The sequence below is a fragment of the Leptidea sinapis genome, chromosome 7, assembly GCF_905404315.1.
Source record: "Leptidea sinapis chromosome 7, ilLepSina1.1, whole genome shotgun sequence".
Taxonomy (NCBI): domain Eukaryota; kingdom Metazoa; phylum Arthropoda; class Insecta; order Lepidoptera; family Pieridae; genus Leptidea; species Leptidea sinapis.
In genome coordinates this window covers 11335967-11354394 of record NC_066271.1, presented here as the reverse complement: position 1 = coordinate 11354394, position 18428 = coordinate 11335967, and the positions used below count along the sequence as shown (strand labels likewise).

The 18428-nt window shown below is 33.5% G+C and overlaps 1 protein-coding gene across 2 annotated transcripts in view; it reads right to left on the bottom strand.

Annotated features, from left to right (window-relative positions):
• The window catches only part of LOC126965253 (uncharacterized), a 148687-nt gene extending 135776 nt beyond the window's left edge, over window positions 1–12911 (bottom strand). Inside the window, exon 1 of one of the 2 annotated variants that reach the window (XR_007729504.1) lies at window positions 11280–12911. The gene's annotated coding sequence lies outside the window, so the exon portion shown is untranslated. Of the gene's footprint in view, window positions 1–11247 lie in introns of both variants that reach the window. The other variant, XR_007729503.1, reaches the window with a different exon arrangement.
• Window positions 12912–18428: the final 5517 nt, after the last annotated feature.

Sequence of the window (18428 nt, the reverse complement as noted above, 5' to 3'; positions counted from 1 at the left end):
TAAAATACTTTTATGTAATAAACGTTACTATAACACAAAGGACTTTCTTAATGATACCACCTGTTGGGAATGGAGCGATCTCCCTCAGGCTATTTACATTATAAATTAGATTGTATCGAAATTTTATTAAAAAAAAAAAGAAGAAGCCCGCTGAGATTCTTGCGCCCGTTCTTTTCAGGTCTGAGCCATTCATTTCCGAATGAGGTTTTGACTTCCAATCAGCGTGGCCAGAAAGATCTGGTACCCCTCAAATACCAAAAGATAATTGAGTTGTACCAAAAAAGGCCATACCTTCTTCAGAAAAAAATTACGTAGGAAAATTAATCTTAACTACGTCTTTTTCAACCGACAAAAAGGAGGAGGTTATCAATTCGATCGGTATTTTTTTTATGTATGTACACCGATTATTCTGAGATTTATGATCCGATTTATGTAATTCTTCTTTTGTTTGATGTGAAACAGATGCCAACTGGTCGCATAAAATTTTACATAGTTTGGCCCAGTAGTTTTCATTTTATGAACATTTATATGAAAATTTTCGTCTTACTGGATGACATAATTATTTTCTGTGTACGGTTTTTTTTTTGTAGTTTTCATTCAGGTTGATTATATATAATTATTAACTGACATTAAATCCTAAAAAATAAAAAAAAACTACGTTGAAAAAAACTGACTTCAAAAACTGATAAGTATCAAATAACTAAAAATTTAATTTAATCTACCTCTTATGAAAAACTTTACCTTTAATATTAATAAAATACTATTATTTGTATGTGCTACATATTGATAGCTTTGAAGTCGGTGCCAAGCCAAATGTAATAAAAGTACACTACACTCGCCACGCGTGACTTTGAGCGGGATAGCTTCGTCTAGAACTGATATTTTTTTTTAATGTTTTTTTATATTAACGCAATACTTATTCTCAGGTTTATCCTGAAGTATGCAAGCTATGCTAGATAGCTTTGCGTTGCGTAGAAAAAAGCGCATAAATCATTCTACGAGGCCGGCAACGTTCCTGTGACTCCCCTGGTGTTAAAGGATAAAGTGTGGGCGGAGGTGATGATACCCTTTTGCCCTCCTCTTACACAAAAAGATGTAAATACATCGCTGTGACATCAGTGTGAATCACGGGCAGTGTTCTGAAGAGCTGTTCGACCTGATTCCTGTCGCCGCATTCCATCATCGCACGACACTCCACAACCAAGATCATCCTCACCAAGATGGTGTCGTTCCTCAGCAGTGCGGTTTTCAGTTAATGTTCTTTTACTTACAACCAAACTGTGGATAAAGCTTCTTTTTACGGATATTTCAGGTATATGCGATATTGGGACCAGTGGCAGGCTCCTTTGCACTGAATGCCGGCTAGATTATGGGTACCAGAACGGTGCCTATTTCTGCCGTGAAACAGTAATGTGTAAACATTACTGTGTTTCGGTCTGAAGGGCGCCGTAGCTAATGAAGTTACTGGGCAAATGAGACTCAACATCTTATGTCTCAAGGAGACGAGCGAAACTGTAGTGCCGATCAGAATGGATTTTTCAAGAATTCTGAGCGGCACTGCAATGGGTAGGGCGTATCAATAACGATTAGCTGAACGTCCTGTTCGTCCCGTCTCTTATTGTCATAAAAAATAGGTAACTTCAAAAGCTGGCAACGCTTGTATGGTTCCTCTGGTGTTGAAGAGTACGGGTGGCGGTGGTCACATATCATCAGGAGATCCGAAATAAGCTCTTATGTACGCCTCTTCTACACAAAAGTAGAGGGTTGTGTACTTTTCGTGTAGCTTTAAGCCAAATCAAAATTGCTTTATTCATTTAGGTCAAGGTTGGAGGCCTTCAACATATATTACTATGCAGACTACAGTAGTGGTGATGCCGTATACACGGGCCATGCAAGTCTCTCTCGGGAAATCGTCGATAAAACTTGGGTCTTCTATCGAGTCCTCTCTTGAGAAGGTCGCGGCATAACGTAAATTGAACCCTGCCCAATTTAAGAAAACTAAAGTTTGAAAAAACCCTTTTGTCGTATCACCGCTCTTCGACAACACTTCCCTTAAAGCCTCGCCTAGTATTGGAATACTCGCTTCGAAGAAGCTGGGCGTCATTAATAGAGCACGGCAATACTTCAAGCCGGCCCACATCCTTGCGATCTACAAAGCGAAGGTCCTATCACATAATTGCTGTCATATCTGGTCTTGGGCAGCACAGTTTCAGCTCGAACGATTTTATGGCGTGCAACGCAGACCTGCTCGTATTGTCGGTTATCTGATAACGGCTGGATCCCTTGGCGTTGCGGTAAGACGTCGCTACATTGTGTGTCTTCTACCGTACTTATCACCTGACACTTGTGCCCTGTTTCCAGGACGATACGACATGGGTACCTTCAAAAAAAGCGCGTATACCTTCCTTAAAGGCAGGCAACGCTCCTGTAATCCCTTTGGTATTGCAAGAGAGTGTGGGCGGCAGTGATCACTTAACAACAGGTGACCCGTACGCTCGTTTGTCCTCTCCCATAAAAAAATTACACTTATGAATGTCAAAATTTATAGTTTTTATCTATATACATTTATATATAGATAAAAACTATAAATTTATGTAATATATATAGTATTTTTAACGCCCGTTCACGAGCCCGACACAAGGACCAGCCATCGCCTCCCTCGGCCATATTTAAAGGAAGGGAGTCCACAAGCATGACATTTAAGCGAGCATGACGAAGCCTGCCACAAGTGCTTAACCAAATACCAAATCTCTTTTCATTACTGGTATTAAAACCTTTCATAAGATATTCACATACTTATGAAGAATGTTTTGTGATCGCAACTACCTGTTTATATCAGGTAAGTATACCTTTATGAGACCGATATAATTTATTCTTTGTCGCGTCTTTACTTACACATCGAACAACGCGCTCAATCACTACCTGGGGTCATATTATTTCGTATTTTCAACGATTGTGTAACTAACACTAGAGACGTTATACTTCTTTTGGCGTATAAGGGAAAAATAACGGAGTCGGAGATCAACTACAAAAATGTATACATAATATCATAATATTTTTATCAACGTTAATTATTTTTTATTACCTACGAAAAGTTACTGAACTTTGAATGAATGTTTTAATAAACGAACATACAATGTTTACCAACATAATATTCATAATTTGTATTATGAATGTTACCTACATAATAATCTTTATTGCGCAAGGTAACTGAACTTTGAATGAATCTGTTATTGTGACATAATACTTATATTTAATCAAAATGTAGGTATTTCTTTTAAAAATTTATCACCATTAAACTAAGTTGAGCTTACTTAAAATTGAATTTGAAACATAATATAATTATAGAAATAAAATTTATCATAGCTGTTAAAAAAAATGGAAATTTTAGAGAAATAGAAAACATACTTTGAGAACAGCGCCATCTCTTGGAACTAACTATTACTTTGTGTTTTAGAAAGTCTAAGTATACGAAGTGAGACAGTGCTCCCTGTTCGATGCGACCCGCCATGTACCAATGTGTTTCGGTTGTCGAATTAATAATATTATTATGTAAATAAGGTTTTTTCGACGCTTAACAACTTACTATTTGATATTTCGCGACTTTGTCCCCGTACACACAGGACTGACGTAGTAGCGACATTTGTGTAGATAATTAGTTCTTTTGTTTTCTTTTTGTGTTTATTAATTATTTGATTTTTATGAATTTAATTTACTCCAACTAGCTATAATATTAAGAACATTGCTTATTTCTCTTTAGTTTCAATTAGTATTGCATAAACATTTTTTTTTGTACCTAACATTGAATACCTCAAAGTTTTTCATAGTAAGATGTGGATAGCGTATCTGACTACAATTTTATTAGACTTACATGTTATTTCTTTATGTACCTTTGTAATTTGTAGTTGTTTGCTTTTCCTAATAAAAAAAATAAAAAAATAGGTATATGATTGTTACAAAAATTTTTTCATCTTAGGTATTATCTTTGTGAAATACAGATTATGTAACTCCATGAAGCTTTGTTTTAGTTAAATAGTTGTTAAAATGGTTCCAGTAATTTCAAAGACATTACAAAATAATAAAATTTTCCTCAAGTTATTAATAAGTAGATAGTTTTGATAGGAGGTACCTACCTTGGTAGGTATATACCTATATTAAGTTGATTTAGAAAAATATGGTCATTTTCAGTTCATGGTACATTATTTTGCCCAAGGGTCGGATTGGGACACATCACCCGTCGACCATTAGTGACAGGACCCTTTTTGATCCCCAAGTTTTGAGAATGTGTGCGTTCATCAAAAGTTAAATAACAAAACATCCCTTGTACCTTCAAAAGGGTATCTTTTAGGGACCTTTTTCCTTCTGAGAACGGTGAGGATAATGTTAGGGAAAAGGTCGATATTGTTCAAGAAATTTTAACCGTTACTGATCGTCTTATCTGATTGCACCCTTACTAAAGTAGACATTATTTAGTATTTTTCGGAAATCATCCTTATGGCGTGCTAGCTGTGTCCCGAGGTATTTCCCCGACTTATGTACAAAGATTAAATACTATATTTTTATTTATATACCCTGTATCGCAATCAAGATCTAGAAGAATATAGTTTGCTTGATCATTCGTAGGTATATGTAGAAACCGACCTACTAGAGTAACTTTGAAGGTAGATAGGCAAATTAAAGTTAATAATTTTACATAACTACTTCTGTCGTACAAACCGGCACTTTAAACTGTACAATATTACCTAATGTACAAAGTACATAATATAACAATAAAATACTGTCATAACTAAAATTCATTAACGATTTATTAATTTTCAGACTATCTGGAGTTGCAGCGTATGAAACGGGTCACTACATTGCTTATTGCCGAAGAGTAAACGGTAATTGGCAAATTTATAATGATTAATCGACTAAACCAGAAAAAGCATCTGCCAATGCTGAAATTGAACCTCACGCAACGCTTTATATATTAAAATGACTTATTTTATATATTTTGAAATAATCTAAAACATGTTCTTAATGGAGTTTTCGAGTGTAGACACGAGAAAAATTAAGCCATAAACATTAAATGGTATTTTACATAAACAAAAAATAAATTAAGAAAGAATTTTTATAAAATATAAAAAGATAAATAATATATGCATATAAGTTTATATAAATATTTCTATATTTGTTATCAAACACTTGAGTTTAAACACGAGAACAGCTTAGTAATTGACATTAAAAAATAAATTAAGAAAGAATTTTTGTAAAATATAAAAACGTAAATAATATATGTGTGTATGTTTGTATAAATAATTTTATATTAATTATTAAATACTCGAGTTCAAAGAGGGAAAACTAAGTCAAAAAATTAAAAGAGAGTGTAAGAATAAAAAAAAATTGATAAAATTATATATCCTGCTTATGTATTAGTGAATAAATTTCATTATTAATACGAATTAAATTAAGCACATTAACAATTTCTTATCGCATTTTCGATTGACCGATACTTCACGAAGCTGTTTCTTTTTCGTATTTTCTGGCTTTTTCTAAATAATTCGAGTTATTACTTATTTAAAAAGACCGCCTTAAACGCAAAGGCGACGCATGCGCAATGCAAGTTTTTGCAAATTAGTATTAAAATTATTAATTAAACAAAAAAAGCAATGAGAGAAAAATATTAATAACTTTGATTGCGGGGGCTAACTAAAGGGTATGTTTTTAATTAATTGTTTTTAAATAAGCAACAAAAGAACAAACAATTATTTATAGCAAACAATATTTTTTCACAACTTAAGTTAGAATTAAGTAGTGATTTATAAAAAATTACACTTGTAGATTTTTTAATTTATACACATGAAATATTTTTTCAATTTTTTTGACAGCTTTCTATAATATATATATATATATAATATAATAATCAGGTCTCTACATAGTACCTTGTAGTTTATTAACGACGTATAATTCTTACAAACAATCATTATTGGTGGTCCATATTTCAAAGTTAACCTCTTGGAAACTTTTGTTAATGTTGAATCGAAGAAAAAATTTAATCGAATTTGAATTCATAAAATTCTATTTATTTAACAAGAAAATCAATGTTTCTTGTAATTTCCCTATAATAATTAATCCAAGAATTTTATATACAAGATTTGTATTAGTTAAAATTCATAATAATTATTTTAAACTTATAAATCACAATTGCTTATAACGATATACTTGTAAAAATATATCCTGTAACTTCAATTTAATGGCTGTGCTTGTCATTATAATTTTCAAAAAGACCGCGCTAAAAGTCTAAACGTAAAGTTGACGCATGCGCAGTGCAAGTATTTAGAATACAAATATTCAAGTACTAGCTGACCCGGCAAACGTTGTTTTGCCATATAAAGTATAATTCACGCGATAGTTTTATAAGTAATAAAATATTGCCTATATTATAGCCTGTACATCATTTTGTTCTATTGTCAATAGTTTTTGCAGCGCACGCAAAAATAGGTTTTCGATTTTACACCTTGTGTTACAAAATAGCAATTTTATTACGGATCCCTAATTTTGAAAAAAAACATAGCCTATAGCCTTCCTCGATAAATGGACTACCCAACACTGAAAGAATCATTCAAATCGGACCAGTAGTACCAGAGATTAGCGCGTTCAAACAAACAAACACTGCAGCTTTATAATATTAGTATAGATTTAAAAATAATTAATTAAAAAATAAACAATGTCAAATGGGAACAAACGTTTGTTATACATGAACAATCATAAACAGAGGTTTATTGACCCGTATTGCTAAAAAAATATTAAAAAATGGGATGGGGGTGCTAACTTAAGGGCACATTTTTAATATTTTTTTTTAAATAAATAAATCGAGAACAAACAAATGTTTATAGAGAACAATCAAGAACAAATGGCGAACAAACGATGTAATAAAAAAAAAATAAAAAATCTGGGGGGCTAACTTTCGTGAGCTTCATAAAACGTGATAAGCTCATATTTTCCATCAACGTCTTTGTCCGTAACTCGCAATAAATGAAGCATAATTCCGTACCTTTTTCACCTATCCCTTTCTCAGTTGCACTTCTGCCAATACAACGCCACCAAATTGATGTTTGAATGCCTCACTAAAACAGCCTAATTCAAAACAGTTGATGAATTTGCGAACGACAACGTTGACTTGATATTATATTGAAGAAATAGCTGCTACGTTTAAATTGAATTTGGCAATGCAATTAATATAATGTGAACCTAATAAAACCCTAAACTATTAATAAATGCATTAACCGATTTTTCAAGACCCGTTGACGATTTAACAGTTTTTTCAACCTGTTGAGTGTTGTGTTGACCATTGACAAAAAACAGATAAATTAATTTAAAAACCTTCAATGACACACCTCTAGTCAAAATCGCGTCTAAAGGAGTCAGTTACAAACATACATACAAATATAAAAGTGAAGCTAATATAAAGCGCGTATACTTTTCTAGAAGGCCGGCAACGATCCTGTGTTTCCTCTGGTGTTGCAAGAGAATGTATGTCAGGTGACCCGTACGCTCGTTTGACCTCCTCTTCCATAAAAAAAATAATTAAAGTGCGGTTTTTTAATATCATTTTAAAGATATTAGGTACATATTATGTCGACATTTTTTACTTCAGGATTTTAAATATATTCGTATTGAAATCATTATGCAGATAGACAGACAGAGCCTCTTGCTGTTAGGCACCGCATGACAACAGGCTAGGTTTATTACTTTAGTGTGCGTGACAGTAATACTCTTACACTCGCGATACGTATCATCGTATGTCAATGTGCTTTAGTGTGCGTGCGTTTCAACTGTCAAGATCTCAACAATAAGGCGCTGTAAAATCGTATTTCAATTTTCAGCCATCTTGCTTCGAGGTTTGACCTTTTCGCAATCAAATTCGATAATTGATACTGACCACGTGATTGCCACGTGATTAGACGGCGTAGCTACAGCGGTTTTGCCGACCAGCGTAATTAGATGGCGCGCTACCACAATATCATAACGCTTGCTTTAGTTATATTAGTTACGTACTGCTGTATAATAGTTATTTTTTTGTGAAAGCCGGGGACAAATGAGCATAGGTACATACGGGTTACTTCATGTAGATAATGTGATCACTCTCCCCCATAATCTCTTGTAACACTAGGTAGGTAAGTACCTAAACTCGAGAGCGTTTCCGACCACATAAAGCGTCGAATAAATGTGCATAATATTACGACGATGCTAGTTGATGATATAAGGTTAAATTAAATTTATAATATTAACGGTTTCGTGTCGCACCGTCGCAGACGCCCCAAAAACATTATTCGCCGTAGCCGAAGCAGTTAGCAGTCGGTACCTAGGTAGGTAGGTACGAATTCGAAAGTAGGTACATACCTGGCAGTCGAAAATCGAAGTCTTCTCCCTATGCCGTCACCGATCTTTTAAACAATTATTAATTTTTGTAGTGCATTGATGAGCTGTGATTTGTGTGGAATTCGCATAAGAAAAATAAATTCGTGCATAATCTTACAGAATGCGAACCTATCTTAAGATTTACAAGTTTAAAAATAGTTATTTTTGTCTTTAAATGTTTCTATAGTTTTATAAGAGATAAGAGCCGACAGGTCCCTTTCTCCACAAACATGATGCCATCGAAAACACAATTTGTGAACAAAAACAAGTCTCGCAACTCAGTTCTTCTACTGAAAAAGTTGTGAGATCCATGTAACCAAAATCTACTATCTAGATGTAAGCCGCCCAGACTTGACTCTCGAAAGTGCCACGTAAACTTGCAACACCAACTGCATAAATAACTTTGTTATCTCTTATATAATATATGGGATTACAAAGTTATTTATGCAATTGGTGTCTATAGAAAATTGGACGGAAATTGAAAAATATTTGAGTATTTCCTTGATTTATGCAGTAAATACTAATTCTTTTCTAAATTTGAAGCTTCTATATCTGCTAGAAATGCCCTTTTAATGATTGGTCTGTGAGCCAGTGACAAAATTAACAAACTTTGAATACTTATAATTCTTAAATAATGGTTCAAATTGAAATACCTACCTATATCGCGTTTATAAAATATCTACTTGCTTCAATTGGCTGAATTGCCGTGCAGCTTGTTTTTGCGAATTGGCGAGGGCACTGCCGTGCCCGCAGATAATATGTTAAGTTCTTTCATATTCACACGTCCCTAGTTGAATTCATCCATTAAATTGAAGCACATATTGACGGTGAGGCAGCGACGCGGTGGCGTTGAGGACGAGTTGTCAGAATCACGTTCACAATAGCGTGATGATGTGCGGCGTTCTTCCGGTGCGGTTTTCAAGGAACTTTAATCCATGTACAACAAAGCTGTGGAATGCTTACTTGTGCGCCATTTCCAGGTCGATATGTTTAAAAAAAAAGCGCGTACACCTTCATTAAAGGCTGGCAATGCTCCTGTGATTCTTCTAATGTTACAGGAGAATGTGGCTGTGTTAACTTAATATCATGTGACCCGTACACTCATTTGTCCTCCTCTTCGGAGGATCTGCAAAAATATTGATAATTATTTGCTTACCATAGACTCATAGACATAGCGTTCATTTAGATATAAAAGAAAACAAACTTAATAATATAGCATTTATTAATAGGTAAAATAAAAAATATACAATACAAACAGAATTTTTCTGAATTCTCAATTAATAAAAATCAAATTGATGCTCCTTTACAAAATAAAATTCTGCATTAGACTTAACCCCTACAATCATATTATTACATAAATCAAATAATATATTTGTAAAACTATACTTATCTACATACAAATGCAAGGAGAACAGATTTCTCATAACTATTGTCTTTCATTAATGTACAGATATACCTTGTATTTCCATTTCGTTATAAATTATTGTGATGCCTTATCTTCGATATATTATTAGATGGAGTTTCGATATATTATGAGATTAAGAATTGAAAGTATATGCCAATGTTTCAAACAATGGTTATCAATTGTTCGCACAGTGATGTCAGGAAAATAGAGAAAATAACATAAAAACTATTGCTAGCAAAGGGCTGCATTTTGCAGATTACAAACTATTTGTTGAGGCCATGTTTACATTTCATTTAATGAAAAATTCCGACAAAAATAGTCTTGTAAGCCATGTAACTACAAAATCTTCATTGAGTGAATTCAATACTTCAAACATAAATAATGCACTTTAAACAGTAAAATAGTAAATATTTTCTTAATTGGAACTCCATAGAAGTGTTAGTCTGAGATCCATTTATTGTTCCAAATATCTTAGATTACTTACAATAACTCAATGGGTTTAATTTACAGTGTGTCCCAGTTGTAAATACATCTATTACATTTTGTGAAATCTTCTTTCTTTCAGTTATAAAAAGGTGTAAAAAGCATAAAATATATTGCACACACTGAAATATGAATGAAATAATCTACATCAAAGTTTACCCTATGGGACTTAGGTTAACCAAAAATACAGGTCAAGTGTACTACACTAATGTCATAAAACATTTTTTTTTCCGTATTTATAGGGCACAGGGCTCAACATTACATCAAATAATCTATTATATTATTATTTCCTAGCAAATATGTTAGCACTTAAGATTATTAGATTAGATTAGTGTTATTTCTTACCAAATATATTAGCGCTTAAGATTATGCTATATAAAATTCTTAAAAGAAACTTAAAATGAAAATACTTAACATAAATTACATTACAAATTAAGTTGGTATTCCAAGCTACAAAAAAATTTAACATAAATATATACAATATATATAGCTGTTTGGAACAAAATAATCAGAACACCGCACTTAGTCACTGGTATACCACTAACATAGATTTAGACAATGCAAACACTGCTTTCGGCTAATAAAGACTGTAGCCTTCTGCATCTATAAATTACTTACAATGAAATAGATAACATACCAGAAACATTTGTTCAAATTCTTCCTACCACTGTCTGAATTCTTTCAATTTATTCTACTGAATAAATGAGATCTTATAATGACGTAAATTTCTATCATAAAAACAATATACATATACTTAGATAACTAACATATAAAATTTTTCATGTAAGCATTTTTAAGCCGTCTGGCATTCCACAACCGCGTGTTTTGTTCAAAATTTCTTGCCTCACACAGCCACTTTGTGGAATCAACTACCGGCAGCGGTCTTCCCGAACAGATACGACTTAGGGACCTTCAAGAAAAAAGCATACTCCCACCTTAAGAAAAAAGCATACTCCCACCTTAAAGGCCGGCAACACATTTCTTGACACACCTGTTGTTGCAGATGTCCATAGGCGGTTGCCTCACCTCTCTCCATCCCGTGAGCCTCTTGCCCATTTGTCCCCTCTCATATAAAAAAAAAATGTGTACTGAGTCTTTATTTTGTATTCAACAGAGCTGCAAGTTGTTCAAGTTGAGACATTTCTCTACTATAAGGTGTACTGTACAAGTTTTGCGACAAATGAGGTAATGTTGGAGAATGTGGAGGAGATGGCTTCAATGCTTTCAGTATCAGTGAATCAACCATATTGCACTTTTTATCAAGATGTGATAATTTGATTTCAAGAGCCTCAATATTTAAGATCATTTTTTGCAAATTATTTGTTGTGTGCTGAAGACGGAACTCTGTTATATCGCAGTTCTTGCACTTTTTAGGGAGTAACTCAGAACTATCTTGTTCTAATAGACTGGCACATTGTTCAACAGCACTCCAAGATCGTTTTAATGGTGATGTTACAGTATTTTGTATATCTTGGAGCGATTGTATTGTGGAGAATGATCTATCTAATTCTCGCGGTATTGTTGGGGGTGGTTGCATAAATAGAAACTGATTTTCTTCCACTGGTGGAGGGGGAGGAGGGGGAGGTGGCGGAGCCACCTGAACAGGAGGTGGAACTGTTGTTGATATAGCCACAGTTTTTTTATGATGGGCAAATGCATGTGGTGGCAAATAGCGAGTTCTATAGAAGTTCTGCTCTTCAAAGACTGTTGCATGTACATATTTACAGTTAACATATGTACATTTTTTTGTTTGAAAATCTCGACAAAAGGTATACACTCCTACTAAATCTGTGAAATTATCGTAAGTGTGAGAAAACTTACAAGTCCCTACACGTTTGCAGGTTCCCCTGATGAAATCACGACATACATCTTGCTTTGGTTTAACATCAGTCTGTGGCTTTACATCGGTCTGTCCCAAAGCCGCAGGGTTGGATAGGCCTTCTGGCTGCAAGCTCAAATTATATTCAGTGTCTTCTATTTCCTTCTTGATTTCAACATTAAAGAAGTTATCAGGAGGCGGTGGCTCTAAGGGCAGAGGGGGTTGAATTTCTGGTTTTTTCACTTGTACAGGGGGAGCAGCAGGTTTTGGTTCTTGCTTTGGTTCTACTTGGGTACTCGCTGTGTCTCCAATGTCAGTAGGGTCTCTATTTAACCTTATATATTTCTTCATATTTTTAAAATTTTCAGACGAACGAAAATGTATTAAATGCTCCTCAACTCCAACTCTTCTAGGTAAATCGGCTTCTTGCAGCTTCTGCATTTAATTCATAGGTAATTGCTGTAGTACCATTGATCACACTAAACTCCCAATTATAAAACTATTCAATTTAACCACACCTCTCATACAACCTGTCCAATTCTGTGGCAGAAACAACAAACACAACTGAATCAGCCCGCAGCCACTCAGTTAATAATAGCAATGGACAAGATCCCCACTTTACTTTGTTAAAGTATTTTTATTCTATTCACATGTACACTATTAACAACTGACTAAATATGTTAGTATATACCAGTAAAATTAAAATACAAACACAACTACCTACTTAGAACTGAACTAAACGTACAATAGAATGGTGATGGCCGATGTTAAAGAAAACCTATTCCACTAGGCAGCCACACCCTTCCCTTTCCATTCCGCTTTATATTAAGCACGTCAAGGAGACACTCGACAGCTGACAGCTGACACCAAAGAGTATGTAAATACTACGTAATAAGTGGTGGTAAGGCTGTAAAAATTTAAATTTAGTTTAAAAAACGATCAGTTTCTTTTAAAACGTAGTGGATTTTGGCTATCTCCGTTTTTTACAAGGTAATTCAGACTATAAAAGTAAAAATATTTAATTATAAATCTTTATGTGTGTAAAATACGACAAGCCGTCAAAATGCCGTTAGCCGTAATAATTGTCTGTGGCAGTCGATTTAAAAATCCTTTTTTCTGTTACTAATTAGAAACTTTTAAATATAAATAATATTTAAGTAATAAAAAATTACTACGGGTATGTTCCGATATGCACTGCGACCACTGTGTGACGTCAGTTTAGTATACTGTGAAGCCGTTCCTTTATAGGCAGTTTACTGGTTACTATTTAAAACGGAACGCAATCCCGTAAAATGTCAGCCACATTTTTTGACGCAGCATTCAAAAAAGTGTATTAAAGTTTTCTAGCTCATTAAAAAATAACTGTTGTTGGAGTACTGACAAACATTTGGGATTAAACTGTAGGTTTTGTTTATAAAACTATAATAACCCTATCAGATGTCAATATATTACATTTTTTATAATTAATTATATTATTTATGTCTATTATCTGTACTTTACTAGGTAATTTATTATCATTACATGTCAAATAATTAGAATGAGACAATAGCGTTAACATATTGTTCAAATTATATCTTATTTTGTTTTCCTGTGGCAAATCAGGCATGTATGGAAATGTGAATATTATAAGATTTTCTATTTTTAAGGTATTTAAGTCACTACAGTTTTTATATTTTTTTTATTTAAATTACCTCTTCTCCCAATCATTAGAATAATAGAAGTATTAGAGCAGTGAGTATCAGTAATAATTCTTCTAATAATTTGATAATAAGTTGCCCCTGGCATGCAAATATTTGTTACTGACTGCCCGTTACTTATTTTATGAAAAATCAACCCCATATTTCTTCCCAGATCATCGCTGTAGATGTTTATATGTTTCTTATGGGAAGGAAGTATTTGTGGGTGTTGATTTTCAATACCAGGAGAAGTGTGAGCCCCGACAGGCTGAGAAATTGATTTTATGTCACTTTTTTTGCCCGAAGTTGCAATTATCCATTTTAGTGATTCAATTAAAACACTCTGTGTTATAGGTGCTTAACTCAATCAATTCATCCATAGCTGTTATGTGTTCTGCTATGTCTTTTTGAGAATTGAGTGAATCCGTTTTTTCTTTGAGAGTTTCGCTAGTCTGATTGACAAAAAAACAGGAAAGTTTACTTTATAGCTTGGAAACTTAGAATATTAGTAATACAGAATATGACGTAGACAAGGGATAGCAACTTAGACTGAGATAGAACGGGATAAAGCTATAAATCTTGCATCTCTATAGCGTAAATTGATGTCATTGCACCAGATCTTGCAATAGTCTTTAATAATTGTATTAATCATGGCGTGTTTCCTGACCTTCTGAAACATAGTCAAACTACACCAATATTTAAGTCGGAATGCTCTTCTGACCCAAATAACTATCGTCCTGTGTTGGTTTTGCCGACCCCTAGTAAAATTTATCAAAATATAATTTTAAGCCAAATGCTTTCTTACTTTAACTCTCATAAGTTACTTCATTTGAAACAATTTGCCTTTACTAGAGGACGTTCAACAACGTATGCCACCTGCATACTGCATTGAGCTTATAAATAATATTTTTGATGCTTGTGAGGAATCGCAGAATGCACTAATTGCCATCTTCTGTGATCTATTTCTAAGGCTTTTGATTTTGTTCAAAATTCAACGCTGGTCACGAAGCTATACCACTATGGCATAAAAGGAACTGCGCTCGATCTTCTGACTTCATATCTAAACAATAGAATTCAGAGGGTTGACGTGAATGGCCGGAGATCTCCTGGGATTCCTCTCAGTACGGGGATACCACAAAGGCTTGTTCTCGGACCGTTCCTCTTCCTTATCTATATGAAATGATCTTCTTAATCTTATAGAGAAAAACATAAGGTAGTATTGTGTTGACGATACTTCACTGATTTTCAAAGTGAAAAGAAACCAAACTATGTATGACGAAGTGAACGATATTCTATCTGACATCGTGTACTGGTTTAGCGCTAATAACCTTTTGTTAAACAGCAAGAAAATGAAATATATAAAATTAACCATACCAAATGTCAACAATTTTTATGCAAGTGCAAGCAAACCGGTGGCGTCTGCTATATTTCCTGGCATTACTCTGGATTCCAAATTACAATATTGAAGGATTGGCGAACAGACTTAGTTCTGCAGCATACGTGGTTGAAAAGATTAGACAGTTAACTGACATAGACACGGCGCGACTAGTATTCTTTAGTTATTTCCATAGTATTATGTCCTATAGTATATTACAATGGGGCAACGCTGCCGATATTAATACAAAATTTGTGCTGAAGAAAAGGGCTATTCGCGCTACATACAACCTAGGTCCTAAAGAGGCATTGAGAGCAAAATTTAAAGAAATTAACATCTTGACTGTTGTTTCTCAATATATTCTTGATAATGTAATGTATGTTCATAGGCAAATAAGTGAATTTGCTAGAAACTGTCATAACCATAATGTTTACACCAGGAACAGACATAAGCTTATAATGCCTACTACTCGGCTAAGTCTAGTTAGCAAGTCTTTTGTGGGGCAATGTATATGCTTTTACAACAGGATCCCAGAAAATGTTCAAAACAAAAGTATTACGTTATTCAAAAGAATTGTTAAAAAACAATTTGTGTGGTAAAGGTTACTATAGCATAAATTGGCTTTCTTAATGATACCACAGCTTGGGAATGGTGCGAACGCCCTCAGGCTGTTAAATAATAAGTGTAATTGTACAATATTACTTTGTAATAATATTTTTTATGGTAAAAAAAGGCCGCTGATTTTGTTGCTCCAATTCTTCTCAGGCCTGAGGCATTCATTTTGGAATGGGTGGTAGTTTATTTTGATTTTCAATAAGTGGTGTCACTTCATATTTTGAATAAAAATATTTGAATTTGTATATCCCATTTTGATATGCATTTGGATAAAAATTCAGCAACAGTCAGATGCTGACAATAAATGCTATGGAACGTTTTTTTTAAAGTTTATTAGCCTTTATAAAATTGTACCGTAGATCTGTTTTGCAGATGGTTTTGTCGGACGGTGGCTGTAGGACCTCCTAAACTAGACAAGATAAACCCTTTGAGCATTTTTACGTTTGATTCGTCTTGACAAAGACAGGTCTTGGATTGTTTCTAGTGCTTAATAACTGCTAAGGTAATAAAGATAAAGCATCGAGCTTCGGCTCATCTGTTTTGTCCTGGCATATAGTGTTTGCTTAGTGGCTTTCAAGGTATGTATTATAGAGCTAGTTAAGAGTGACAGCCCTACCCAAATTAGCTTTAGGTGCAATCCCACCTCAGCACTTTAAGTAGAACATTAGAGTGGGGAATATTTAGTTGTAAGCATAAAATAAGTAAATATGGATTGTAATTACTTAGTAGATAGATTAATGTATAATAGACTTGCAATGTAATTTTTGAAATAAATATATTTTTTTAAATAAACCTTGGCTCAACAACTTACTTGGCGCAGCCGGTAGGATCCCTGTAATTGTGAAAATTTTTTTTCTGTGTTGAAATCAAACTCTTTCGGCATGAAATTTTTTTTTACAAAGTACGTTTCAACGTTTAAACGGGGACCTCTGAACAAATAAATTTATTAAGTAGAGCCAAGGGTATCAGCAAGACATACAATAATACTGCAAGATCCATGGACGGAAGGACGGTACTGTGAGTAAAACTTTTCACCAATCCTGTCTATTTCCTGCCATTTTCTTTATTTATGTGTATTTTTTTGTGTTATTAGGGATTGGAAAACGCCTTGATAACGCTTGTTTAGTTTTAAATCAAAATTTTTAAAATTAAACTCTATTATAATTTTTCAATATAATTTTAAAATCATTTTATAGATTTTTTTTTGCATAATAATAACTTATAATTTCGTTTAAAATGGAAAATATTGTTAGAATACCAGTAGAAATAATTAACATTATTCCAATTTTCGTCCTTATTCTTAAAAAATTGTGAGTATATTCTTAATATGTATAGAGAAAGCCAGGTACAGAATGAATATTTATATCATGTGATTACCGGTAGATTAACGGGTAATGCCGCGAGTTTAGTAGGTGAAAGAGAACAAATTAATTCCTGGGCAGATTTAAAAAGTCTATTAATTCAACATTTTGCAAACGCTAGGTCTGAGGATAGTTTAGCTAATGAATTAGAATCAATAAAAATTAGCAAAAATGAGAGTTATTTAGAATTCTGTCATAGAATTCAGCACTTACGTAGTATATTATTTTCAAAGATTAATGAACAAATAGAAGATGCTAACTTGAGGCAATGTAAACAAGCTATTTATGATAATATGTCACTTAATGTTTTTCTTTTTAATTTACCACCTTATTTACTAAAAACTGTTCGTTTACGTAACGCTACTTCATTAGAAGATTCTCTAAAAATAGTATTGGACGAACAGAATTTTCAAAATTTATATAATTTAAAAAATAATTCGTTCAGAAATTCTGGTAATAATATATTTAACAGAAATTTCAATAATCAATCAAATTATCATAATCAAAATAGGTCAAACTATCATAATCATAATAATTCATATCAATCCAGAAGTAATAGGTCTATGGACAATTTAAACAATTTTAATCGTCATACGTTTAGCAACAAGTCGTCAATGCACCGAACAATGCAAATGCAGAATCAGCATCGTTCGGACAATGCGCGGAGCATTGTCCGAACGATGCTACTATGTTACTGACGGTGGAACTAGGTCAAAGACTGATGTCACTATGCGAACGGTGAATTCTCGACGAATAAACTTTACAGAAAACGATAACAATTGCAATCAGTTTAATAATGATAGTTATTCTTCTAACGATCAGTCGGGAAATTTTCTCATACTGGCCTCTGCAATATAGAAAAGATAATATTAAATTGTACGAAAAGATTAAATTTACCACACATACGGATACCAGAACTACGGTCAATTTTTATGATAGATACCGGCAGTACTAGGTCATTTATTAGTCAATTTATAGCTGAATCATACTTTTCAGAAATTAAGCAATATGAACCTTTTGAAGTTGTGAGTACACATTCTTCAAGCAAGCATAATGAAGTGGTTCATATTAGATTACCGGGTATTTTTAATTGCGACGAAAGTCATAAGTTTTTTTAATATAGTGTCGATGATCGATTCGATGGTCTGATAGGTAGTGATTTATTAAAACAATTAGGTGCGACAATAGATATGAAGTCGCAAACACTTTTTACGAATTATGCTAGTATACCCATAATTTATTCACCTCCAGCTAGGGAAAAGTTTATATTACCACCTCGCTGTGAGTTGCGGGT